Genomic DNA, 13,779 nt, shown 5'->3' with positions numbered 1-13,779 from the left:
ATCTATCATCCACAAACAATTTGCTTAATAATTTAGGCTCTTGTAATTGTTTGCACTGATCCGAACCTCAATCCCTCCAGACTAGAATGTCTTTGGAAACTACATCTATTCCAAATCTTTTCTTCTTTGGACCTCTATCATCTCAAATCAATCTCTTATCTTCCTTTTTATACCATCCGCAAGCAACAACAACTCGATCAAGTTGGCCTAAGATCCACAAACTCATAATGAAATGTGTAAACAATAACATGTCAACCCAAATCACCAAGAACATCTCCAACAATGCTTAGAGCTTCGCATGGACCTCCATGAATATTGGTCAAGCCCAAAACAACATCTCCCAATTATTCGCAAGTTACGCAATACAATTATTCTTCGCTACACACACTGCAAGACCAACTGGTAATCTGAACAAACCAACACTTAAACAATACGGGAATCAATATCTCACCGGAATCAAATCCAAATGTCATGAATCTCAGATAAGATTAAGACAACAATATTTAGATGGTAAATCCAAATCCGCAATGCTAAATTCTCAAACAATGAAGAAACACAACAATCTCCAAGTAAAATCCACTGCTAACTGCTCCAATCGGATGAACTACTCTAGTGCTCCTACATCAGACTCTCGGGGTTAATTGAAAAGTGAGTCCCATCACTTGATGACCAATGGTACATCAAATATATTTTGTTCATCCCAAAACAACATCTCCCAATGATTCACTGGTTCCCCAATCCAATTCTTCTTCGCTCCACACACTGCAAGACCAACTGGTAAGAACACACCAACACCGAAACAATATCGGAATCAAATCCAAATGTCATAAATCTCGGATATGATTAAGAAAACAATATCCAAATGCTAAATCCAAATCCGCAATGCTAATTTCTCCAACATGAAGAAACATAACAATCTCCAAGCAACTCCACTGCTAACTGCTACGAGCAGATGAACTACTCTGGTGCTCTTGCATAAGCATTTGATTATATAATTAATATAGTTTAATAATGTTAAAATCAATTTATTATTATAGCCTATTTGTTTAATTATTATTTTTTTAATTTATTATTGAGATTTAATATATATTTCTATTGTTTGATTATAGTTTTACGAGCCTTGGTTATTTATTTATTTAATTAATTATTTTCTATGGTTTCTGATTTTATATTTAGTTGTGATATTTATTTTATGTTGGCCTCGGTTTATTTGATTATTGGGTTTTTGTATTTTATTTTGCTCATGATGTTATTTCATTTAATGGTTTGGATTTATTATTTCTCTTGTTACTATTTGGTTAATTCATATAATATATTTACTAGCTACCCTTTTATTCTATAGGTTGATTTTGTGGGGCGCTTGTAAAAAATACTACTTTATATTGTTTACCTCGAAACTATGCATGGTAGGTAAATAATATAGTTTTGGGGAATTTTCTGATTGGTAGACAATTTTTTATAGTTTGGCTTCAATTTTTATGTATTGATTTTCTCTATGTGTTGTTGAGGTTGGCTTATTTGAGAATTTAGAATATTGCTGGAGATTTTGGTTTTCATGGGATGCTTAGTTGGATTGGATTGTTGAAGGTTGAGGATTTTAGTTTTTCTCTTCATTGAATTTCTCTCGCCATCACTCTATTTTCCAAGTTGGTTCCACAATTATACCTATGCATTTTTATTAAAAAATATTGTTTGCCTTTGTGTTTGCATAAAGATTGATTGTAGGGAAGGGAGAGTAATGTTTATAGTTTTATTGGAAAGGTTGGGGGTTGAAATATATATATTTATGTATACATGTGTGTTTTATTCCAAAACTGATTTTTATAAGAATGTCGTGAAATGCATATATGAATTCTTGAGTGTTGTATTTTTCACTGTCTACACTGTAAATTTCTTGGGCCTTGTCATTCAGATCATTTGTAAAAGTATTCCTGTTCCATTTTATCATTTGGTTGACTTGTGAGTGTTCTAGGCAGTGTTATTGTATGTCTGTGCATATGAGGTGCAGGGAAATGTTGTTAGAAAATTGTTGTATGGACTCATTGTTTAATTTGTGTTTTTTTTTTGCCCTATTTTAGCCTTCCACACCTTTTGGGAGTCTTTATCAGTTCTTATGTGAGTCTATGATCAATTCTAGGTGGTTTCATCATTTTATTCTTTTGTTTTTCATGATTTTTGGCCTTTGGAGTGGATGGGCTATAGAATGGAATGAATTTTCTATATAATGGCTTGGATGCGCTAATATACTCCATGAATTCTTTAAACTATTCCCTGGATGCCCCAAACTACCTTGTTTTGTCACTTTGTTAGTTCTTTCTTTTCATTATATAGCAAGAGGAAGAATACCTTGTTGTTGAGGTTGATTTTATGTGAGCTCCAGTGGGATGATTGAGTCTCACTCTTGAGAATTGTATATATATATATATATATTGTTGAGTAGATGATTGTATGCCCACTCTTTCTTATTGTTGTGCTTTTGGTGGTCAAGGCTCTTGAGTTGCATCTTGACTTTAGGTCCTTGTTATGATTCAGATTTGTATTAGTATGATGTTGTTATTGGTGGATTATATGTATGAGCCTCCTTGTGATTTTTTTATTGTTATGTTTCACCCTAATGTCTTGGTCCATGGTTAGGGAGAGTGGGCTCTTGCATGTATAAGACTGGCAACATGAGCAATAGAATACTAAGAGGCTTCTTGTAAAGATGCTTAGGGTCTAGACTTGGCATGGAACTGCATGGAGAATTTTCCTTTAATTTGCAAGTGATAACCATAACAATTAATTAGTGGGATGGGTAATTAGGATTCACCTAATCAAGATAATGAAATTGATTTGTGGTTGCACCTCATAGCCCTTGAGTAGAGACTCGAAATAAACTTGGGAAGATTGTAGAGACGGTAAACTAAACTCCCTTGATTTCTCATTGGTTGAGATCACTCCACATGTCTATCAACGTGTGGCTTGGCCCCTTCTTTGTGAGGATAGCATGTGATGACACTCTTCCCCTACATGTGTTCATGATCCTTATGCCTTGATTATTGGTACACTTTTGGGAGTTTGTTGCTATTTATTTAGATTCATAATGTGATTTAGTTTATTTCTATATAGTTGTTTATTTTTTGTTGATGTGGTGTTGAGTTCCTTAGTTGTTAGGTGTTAGACTAGGTCTAGAGTGTTATTTGGAACCTTGTGTCATATCCTAGCATGGGGGGTGGTTCCTTCTGGTTCCACATGGTCGGGTGGTTTGATGCCTTCTTGCATTGGGATGATGTTTATTGGATGCTAGTTTGTGTGGATGTGGACTTATGTCTTCTCTTCATGTAGATGGATCGTTGGAGTATGATCTATGCAATTGAGATTGATATCAAGTGTTTTATATCACGAGAAAGATGTAATTGTAAAGAAAGATCATGTAACTATTATCTTGTGATCATTTGTAATAGGACTTGTAGTAGGTTGAGAACATGATGATTTTTAATAGATTATGATTGTTGTAATTGGATATCCCTTATGTATGTAATTCTAGACTAGAAAGGAAATACATTGTTAAGTAATGTGATTGGATTATCTTGTGTGTATCTATGGATAGTAGTCAGAATTCTTAATTATTCGTGTATGTCTATAAGTGAAAGTACTAAATTGAAATGATGTTATTCCTCAATGTTGGTTATCTTTAGAATATGGATATGAATGAGTAGCTTGTAGATTATATGTTACTCTTAAAGGAAATGAATTAAATTTGCATTAAGTGATACTTATGTGGAAGGAAGATGTTGTCATACTAAATGGTCTTAAAATGAATCTAAGAGTTAATGTGGATCTGTAGGATTTGCATTCTCATGTTAGGAAGGAAGTAATTGATTAAGAACTAAATGAGATGGATGTTAATGGTATCATGATTATAGATGTGCTTATGTGTTATTATTAGTTAAGTAATGGTGTTGAGATACTCTAGGGATGGATAGTTGTTGTATTGTTATTCCACTTGCGTAGAATACAATTATGTTTAAGTTGTTTTCATGTGATGATATGATTAATGCATATGAGTACTTGTAGCGTAATATGTTGCATTGGTAGATGTTTTTATAAAAATTCTCTATCTGTTAGTTAGATTAATTATTTTCTCTAAGATATTTTGACGAAAATTGCATAATTTAAGAAGAACCAAAAACCTACTCAACAAGGGTGGACTTAGCATTCTTGCCATTTCTTTACTTCTCCCTAGGCTCCTAGCCATAGGTTTAGCAACTAACTTGACACTAGTGAATTCCCTTGCCTCACTCTTACTTCATCACTCGCTTAGTGACCATTAATAAAATAAGGAAGATGAAGGTAACAATGGTAGAGATCTCTTTTTATTACAAGGTAAGACAAAATCACTTTTGCCTGAGGCTAAATGGACAGTCGACGAATTAATTTCTTACGCATTTTGAGTGGCATGTTATACACTGACAAAGAACAAAAACAATTTCGCATGAACTTAACAAATTGGATGATGAATTGAATCGGGTCATCACGCAAACAGTGTGAGTGGATATTCTCTTTTAAGTATTTAAAGATTTATAGTCATATTTGAACAGCATAGTAAGATAAATATTGAGTGTTGATTTATTCTTTTTAGCCTCGTATTTGGTTATTACAATGGCGTTGAGAATAGACATAAAGTTGCTTAATATCGCCATTAGAAGACATGGTGCTCCAGTGTTATAGGTGGTATTGGAAAAAACGAGTGGTTATGTACATTATCAAAGGAGTAAAAGTAATCTCAATTAAAAGTGCTCATTTCAGAGATATGTCATTATTTGGTATTGATCTATCTTGCACTGATATTGAATTTGATTTCTCGTGAGATATTTTGTATGGGAAGGAGACTTCAGAGTTTATTATTTGTTCACAGGATAATTTGTTCAGAGTTTATTACTTGTAAATCATGGACTTGAGCTTAAATGTTGGATTGGACTCCCATTTCGTGGTGAACTAACGGCGGGAGTGTTAGATAGAAAGTAGTAGTTGAAATCTTTCCACTTGGAAAGTAGTAGTTGCAATCTTGTCAATGTTTATGCTATAGTGTTTCGAGAATTTTGAAATGCAGTATTATAAATATTAAGTTGTGAAAAATTTGAAGAGGTGTTAAATATTGATTTTTTTTTAAGTATATTTGTATAGTGGTTTTAGTTAATTGTTTTGTTAATGATAAGAAGCATTTTACAATATTAGTAATGGGTGGATTGTAATGGTATGATTGTGTTAGTAAATATTCTTAATTTTAATCTTAAATTTGGCAGTCATTTGTATGTCAAATTATTAATATTTAGTAATAAACATAATATTTCCAAAAATAAATGACAATTGATTTCTCGTGATAGTTTTTAAATAGATGTATTTAAGATGCCACTACTAGTTAAGCTTTATAATTAAACACATAATATCAAATTTTGTTTTATACTAGTGTTAGATTGGAATTAAGTTGTGGATAAATAATGAAAGTAAAATTATGTAGCTAGTACTTAATAAAAAAAGTAGCACATGGTTACACATATTTTCTTCTCTCATTTGGTACAAATTTTATTCCCTAGTCCTTTTGACATATTTATATTTTCAAATTTTTGATGGCCAAAAAAATTAAATTCTTACAATTACTTAAAATTAGGAATTTTTTTTAAAAAAAATCATAAAACCACTATGTACAAAAATAAGTCTTAATTTTTTTAATAGTGATTGCTAAATAATGGTATAGAACCTTGATATTATAAAAAATTTCTTTACATATATTATTATCTAACATACATCATAGAAATTTATTATAGCAATTTTTTGAAAATAGCATTGTAACATTGAAAATTATATATCAACGTCTATTCCTATTTAATTTTTAACTCATTTTTTTTTAATAAAGGGGTAAAAACTTTATTGAAAATCAAAAACAAGAATTACAAAGAGAACCAGAGCCCCAAAGCTCCACAAAGGAACCACAAGCCCAACCAAAGATCAACCAGCTTCATAACTATCCATGTCCTCAGCAAAGATCTTTTGCAAGTCCTGATAGTAATCTAGGGAAAGATGCTCCCAACCTTCAACTTTCCAATTATTGCCATGTTCTGAGGCCCACTTAGCCAAACAATCAGGAACTCTATTCCATTCACGAGGAATGTGGATGAAAGACGCTTGCTCCATCATAGTACTAATTTGAAGAATCTGGTGAACAATCCCTACCAGCTACCAATGAATCCCACTCACCTTCTGCTCAATCAACAGGTTAACAATAATTTGTGAATCCGATTCGCAGATAACCTTCTGCCATCCCAACTCCAAGGCACACTCTAAGGCATAGAAAATTGCTAATCCCTCCATAAATTTATTAGACTGCTGCCCTTTATGCATCAAAAAGAAGAAAACCACCTCCCCCATATGACTCCTACCAGTACTACCAACCCTAGCAAGGCCCAGATTACTCCTAGAGGAGCCATCAATGTTAATATTGATAAACTCATCGTGAGGGGGCATCCACCTTCCCACAATTTGAACCTTCTTCATAGAACGTCTACCTCTCTTGACACAAGCTAAGGTGGGAGACAACTCCTGCAAACCCAACCTACTCACAATATCCATCTTATCTCTATTCAGAAGAAAATTCACCTCACATTTAGGTTCCACCATCTCCTGAATCATAACAATGATTCTATTCCACACTTGTTGAACTAACAGTCTGACCTCCCTAAAGATCTTCCTATTCCTCTCTAGCTAGATCTGCCACAGTATGAAAATGGGCCCAATATGCCAGACAGTATGGAGAAAGTAGGACAAGATAAGAGGTCTTCGCAAACTACTCCAAAACTCCACTAGAGAATTTGTGTGAACACAAGGATGCTTCCACACCGTTGAGCCAAATTGTTGAGCCTTCCTTAATAAGAGAAGCCCCCTTCTTGAGAGTGCTCCAAATTGTTGAGCCTTTTCCCTCAAGCGGGTATCATGGGATTTCCTCCTTCGAGATCCTCTACATATATTTGTAGGCCAAAATCCTATCCCAACCTCAATCCTATTCAACACACCACCTCCATTATAATTTAGCCGCCAAAGCCTCCCCAAATAAAATAGACTACCTTAAACCAAGCCCACTTGACTGTTTCAGGCTACACACCAAGTCCCAATTGGCAAGACACCATTTGTATGAGGATAGATTGCCTGCCCATAAGAATTGCCTTGCCAGAGAATCAAATCCCTTCAAGAACCACTTAGGGGTCACTTGTAGCATACATCAATAAATTGGAAGATCTTGAACTGCCGACTGGATCAGTTGAACCATCCCAGCAATGGATAACCATCTATGTGTCCAATGTTCAACCTTCGTGCGAAATTTATCCAGGATACCCTACCACAAATCCCTAGGAGGGTTACCAGGAGAAATAAGAATACCTAGATAAGTCAAGGGCAAAGAGCCAATTTGGAATCTCAAGATATGAGAAATCCTCCTCTAAATAGTTCTAGGTGTGTTAAAGAAGAGGATATAAGATTTATCCTCATTGATAAACTGGTCTGAAGCCGTAAGATAAACATCCAAAACTTAATGCAGATTAGTAGCTTCTCTTATCTGAGCTAATCCCATCACGGTCGTGTCATCAAAAAACTACAAATGAGATTACAACTGCAAGTCATTACCCCAAGTCCAACCCTGAATAGTACCCAGACCCACATTATGCTTAATTAGTCTCCCCATACCCTCAGCCAAGAGAATGAATAAGTAAGGTGAGAGGGGATCCCCCTGATGAAGACCTCTAGAAGCATCAAATAACTCAATATGATCTCCATCAATTAGCACAAAGAAGGAGGTAGACATAAAACAACTCATAACCCATTGGGTCTATTCATTAGCAAAGCCAAAAGCCCTAAGGATCTTCTGGAGGAAGGACCAACAAACTCTATCACAAGTCTTAGCCATATCCAACTTGATAAACATAGCTTTTTCCTTGGAGGTTTCCATAGAATGAATGGTCTCTCTAGCAATGACCACACCATCCAAGATTTGGTGACCTTCCAGGAACCCGCTCTGCTCCTCAAAGATGACATCCCCAAGAAAATTCTTCAACCAAACGCTATCAGCTTAGAGATGATCTTATAAATCACATGATAGAGAGAGATAGGGCAGAATTGGCCTAACCAGTCAGCCCCATCACACTTGGGGTTTAGTGCAATGAAAGTCACATTCAAAGACCGATGCATCTGCTTATTTCTCTAGGACTCTTGGACCACTTCCAATGAGTCCGATTTGATAATATCCCAGAAATATTGAAAGAATTCAACCGAAAACCCATCTGGTCTAGGATCTTTTCCCTTCCTCATGTGAAAAATAATCCTCTCGAGTTCTTCCAGCAAAGTAGGACCCATAAGCTGCTCATTCATCTCCCTAGTAACTAGAGAAGGAATGCAAGTAGGTACTTGATTCTCCTCTTCTGATTCCCCCTAAGAATCCTCACTAAAGAGGGACCAAAATACTGTAAAGAATCCCTAGAAATCTCTTGCAAGGATAAAAACAACTCACCTCTATCATTGACCAGAACAAGAATGGAATTGCCATGTCTTCTTGCTTTCACTGAATTAAAGAAGAAAGAAGTATTCTCATCCCTCACTTGAAGCCAATCAATACGATCTTTTTGTTTCCAATATATTTCCTCCCTAAGCTCCCATTCCTCTAAAGCCTTGATAGCCCTGTCTTCCTCCCTAAGCAAGGCTTCAGACAATCCATGCTCTCTAATTTCATTGGTGATGCCATTCAACACTATTTGAGCAGCTTTCTTAGCATGAAAAATATTCTTGAGACACTGGCGGTTCCACCATTTAAGCTGAAACTTAACAAATTGTAGCTGCTTGGCAAAAGTGTACATAGCAGTGCCAAAGGTTGGCCTCCCTTTCCTCCACCACTCCACTACATGATTCTGCAAAGAAGGATCCTGTAACCACATAAGCTATAATTTGAATGAAGGAGAGTGAGCAACCTGAGCAGAAGAAGATACCAACTTAATGGGCCAGAGGTCCAACCCTCTCCAATCAAGAATCTCAGAACATGTGGACCAACCCCCACCAACCCAAAAACTAGAAACCAGAAAGCGATCCAGCCTCTCTACAATCTAATACTCCCCTACCCTCTTCTTGTTCCAAGTGAACAAACCATTACCAGGCTTAAATGTCAACAAGATGAAAAGATGATATACTATCCTAAAAAAAGAAAGAGGAAGGTTCCAATCGCATAGCGCCAAAATTTTTAACTCATTTTGATAGAACAATGTAATACAATTTTATATATTAATAAAAAATTACTTTAAATTTGGGTTAATTTTATTATATATTATTACTCATTCTTATTTATATATTATTCCACACTCATCACTATCTTAGACATATCCAAAAATATATTTCCATATCAATAGTTCATGTATTATGCTAATTATCTTCCTATATATCAAAATTTTCATTTCTTTATATTACTGCTAGTGCTTCCATGTCCCAAGTTTAGTGCAATGTTGACATCTTACTATCAAATCTAACCCTTAATTTTTAAAAATTTAAATTTAAATTTAGTTTACTCTCAACCATTTAATTCCTACCATGTATTAATTGGTACATGTCTTGCACAATTTATTCTTATGTATTAGAATTTAACTTTATGAACACACATCAAAGGTTAATTTGATCACTTATTGATAAAAAATGTTTGAAATACTTGATTTAATACATCAAATAAAATTATAATCTAAACTATCTTCATATTTAGATAGTGTTATCCTCAACCCATTAAATAAACAAATTTGGTCTTAATAGGTGATAGATCTAGTAGAAATTAAGACCTATGCAATTTGATGATCTAGGTGTGTTTAAACACCGCTATTTCTTAATAACTAACTTAAAAAGAATACGTACACAATTGCCTAGGTTAGATCAATAACTCTCGTGATAGATCCACATCAACAAAAATGGGATATATCTATGGATTTGGTGCATGTTTTAATTGATGCAATCATTCTAATTTTTATAAAAAAATAGGAACCAATTTTAGTCTCAATATTTACTAGTTTAAACATTTCATCAAAATCATCTTCCATATTTATTTTCTATAACTAGATAGCATACTACAAAAATGTTTTCTTCCTTAATTTTTTTTTTATAAATTCATTAATCGAGATAAGATAGTAGGAAAAAAAATTATTCCTTTCACATTTTTCTAAACTCATCCATGATTACACTGACTAGATTTTGACCTTAAAGATATACCTTAATTAATTTGAGGATAAATATATGTAATATGTTTTTGTTTATTATATGCTTCTAAATTCCATGGGATTTGATTTATATTCTTATGTACCTTGATTAGGGTTTTGGGGTGGTTTATCTCTCTTTTGGTGCAAGAGCACCCAGCACAAGATGGCCACCATGATGCCAATTTGGTAATAGGTTAAGATTAATTTTTAGTTATTTTCATGAATAAGGTCTTATAACACCATTTTTTATGTAAAAAAAGTTCATTAAGATCATTAGGTGGTGTGTTGAGTCATATTGGGAGTCATGTTGACAAATATTGTCAAAATTGTCATTGTGTGGAAAATGTGTTGAATATGGTGTTCAATGATGTGTAAAGGTCTTACAGACCTATTTGAACCTACTTATATCAATTTTGAGTCATGATGGTCTTAGGTTAAGTCTATGATCAATTTTAGACAAAATTTCCAGTGTTGTCAAAAGTTGACAAAGTAATTTTTTTGCATTTTATGGGGTGATTAGGTGTAAGTTTTGTAAAACAAGTTTAAAAGTCAGTTTTTACTATTGGAACTTGATTCAAATTATTTGTAAACCTCTCTTGATCAAGGTTAGGGGTTGATGAATGTGGATGTATGTTTTGAGAAAGAAAATCAATAAAATATTGGAGCATTCTGCAATTTCTTGGTGTTCTTGTAGTGCACCTCTCTCTTTTGGCTTGTTAGACCTTGTGGATTGAGTTCGGTGTGGTTTTGACCCTTTTTGGTGTTGGTTGATTTTGGATTTGGTTATGATGTTGGTTATGCCTTTTTGAATTGATATGTGATTCATACTTTGTGCCCTATGGTTCACTGCTATAATGATGTACTTCGTGTTATATGACTATGAATGATGATTTATATGTTGATGTCTATGACGGAATTATATGATGTTGTTTATGAGGTGCTTATTAGATGTTTTTCATATTGTTGATTGTGATGTGCTTATTTGATGTATCTATGCTCTGAGAGTTAGATGATTATTGAGATGGATTATATCTGTAATGTTAGGATTTGATCTTGATTCTTGTAGATGATTATCGGTTATGATCTTATACTATATATTATCTCTAATGTATTTGGGTGAAGGGGGAAAGTATCACATTTCTCTCTATGGGCAAGCTACGTCGCTTCCATTACCTTTTCAATGTGTGTTGTAATATGGTTTATATGCACATGTTCAACAGTTTATTTATGCAGCTGTAGGTACCAAGCATCGACTCAACCTGAATCTTCAGGTTTGAGCATGTTCTTCAACCCAATGGTAAAGTGGAAACCGAATATATCAATCAAACCGTAGACACAACCTCCCTATTAGTTATACTTGTGATTGTGGTTAGTCTTGTGACTGTCAGTTTTGTCTTTATGTTTTCATGGTTGTATGTTGCAATTGTTATCTTTGAGTTTGTCTAGTGTTAATTAATTATTTTTGCCAAAAAGATAAATTTTATAATAAAATAGTACTTGAATACTTTTAAATAATAATTTAATTGATAAAATGTAAATAGTGAAAGATTAAAATTAAATTGATTAATTAAACATTTAATTTTGGATTTGTACTTAAGAAATTAATGTTAAAAAAATAATAATAAAAAATAAATTTTTATATTTTGGCTTCCATAAAATAATCTAAGTTATTGTTAAAAAAGAAATAATAATAATGTTAATATTATTTTTAAAGGGGCATTTAATTACGTTATTTGCATGATGGGAGTTACAAAGGAAAATTAATGAATTCATTTATGTGAGAATTCTTACATACATTAGGAGTTATGTTTCTGGAAAAATTGTATTCCTCTACTTTTGGGGGGTTTTGAAAAAGCTCTACCCGTGAAGGAAATTGGGAGGGGGAAACACTATGATTGAAAGTTTGTCTAGAATTTGGGGTATTGTAATTGAAAATATTATTCTAGATTTTGTTAAAGGGATTGAAATTATGTGTCTTGAATTAGGATTGTCTGGCTCTTCGGGTTTAGAACCAAAGGACTTATGGTGATTGTTGCTTCTGCTTCTACATATTTTCTTTCTGGACAACATTTAGAGGTAGGGGCTTCTGATTCATGCCTTGCATGTTTAATTTCTTTTTGGGTTGAAGAAAAGTATTGGTGTTTCAAATTTTAGAATAATGGGATTAGGCGTTTTGCTTTTATATTTGATTTCACAAAATATTTGAGAATCTAGGTTAAATTGGGTCTTTATTCAAAAAACTTGGGGTTGGCTATGAAAGCTAATTTCTATTGTGCAATATGAATTCTAGATGTTCAATTTTAACTCTCTAGGAAATCTCTATGGAATTTCTCTATAAATTACATATATACATATACATATATGTATATATCTGTATGTGGTGAAAATGGATAACAACAATGATGAAAGACTAAATGAATTCAACCACAAAAACCCTAGCTTAACAACAACAAAGATCCACCATAACATATGAAGATTACCTAAGACAATGCAAATCAAATAAAATCATAAAGATTGTACCATCACATGTCCAATAGGGTTTGGATCTTTATTCTTTCTAACTCCATTGATCTTGCTTGATATATTTGCTCTCAGATTTTATGTGCACAAGAGCTCAACAAAGAACAGAAGTGTGGTTGCAAGTAGGATCGCATATGAAAGTGCAAAAGCGTAGTGTAGTCGAGTCATAAGCGGGGCTGAATGCATAGTGAGGGTTTGATAATGAGGGAAGCATCTCCTTATATAGAAGACACTATATTAAATGGAGGGATAAGATTGAAAGGTATAAAAGAGGTAGGCTATGATTAGAGGGTAGGTAGAGGAAATAAGAAAATAATAAGAGGGTAGGTAGTGTAGGAATTAAGAGATGAATGACATGTGTCATAGGTAAAAAAGGTTAATGAATTAATTAAATAAATAAAGATTTATTTAATTAATAGAGGAAGTCGGATAATTAAATAAATAAGATATTTATTTAATTTAGGAAAAGGATAATTTAAATAAATAAATGTATTTATTTAAATGAGAAATAATGCTAGAAGAGGATAAATGAATTAATTAAATAAATAAGGATTTATTTAACTAATAGAAGAATTAGGCTAAAGTAATTAAATAAATAAAGATATTGTAGCGTCCTAAAATTGCGACACTTGTAATTTCAACTACATTTGGGTCTTCACGATGGCGACGCAACACTGAACCTGAATGGAGACCCCGAAACTTGTCCATGACATCAAAAACTGCATTTCTCAGGACCCTGGCCTGATCCTCCTTGCACCCTGTTGTCCCTGGAGGTGGGACCATGGCGCCCAGCGCCCTGGTCCCTGGCCCTATTTTGGGCCTGGTCTCTTTTGGGGCTTCGGGTCTTTATGTTTGCAATTTGGAAAATAATCTTTCCTGGTCGGCCCAAGGTCGGAAAAATCAGTCTTTTAACCCTAATTGGCAAGTATATAAACTACATTTCCTCTCCCATTTGGAGGAGGAAGAATATATGTGTACAAGACGCGGAAACGATATTAAAACATTCAAG

Source organism: Cryptomeria japonica, chromosome 8, assembly GCF_030272615.1.
Source record: "Cryptomeria japonica chromosome 8, Sugi_1.0, whole genome shotgun sequence".
Lineage (NCBI taxonomy): Eukaryota > Viridiplantae > Streptophyta > Pinopsida > Cupressales > Cupressaceae > Cryptomeria > Cryptomeria japonica.
The sequence above is the reverse complement of the archived record's forward strand: the minus strand, read 5'-3'. Positions refer to the sequence as shown.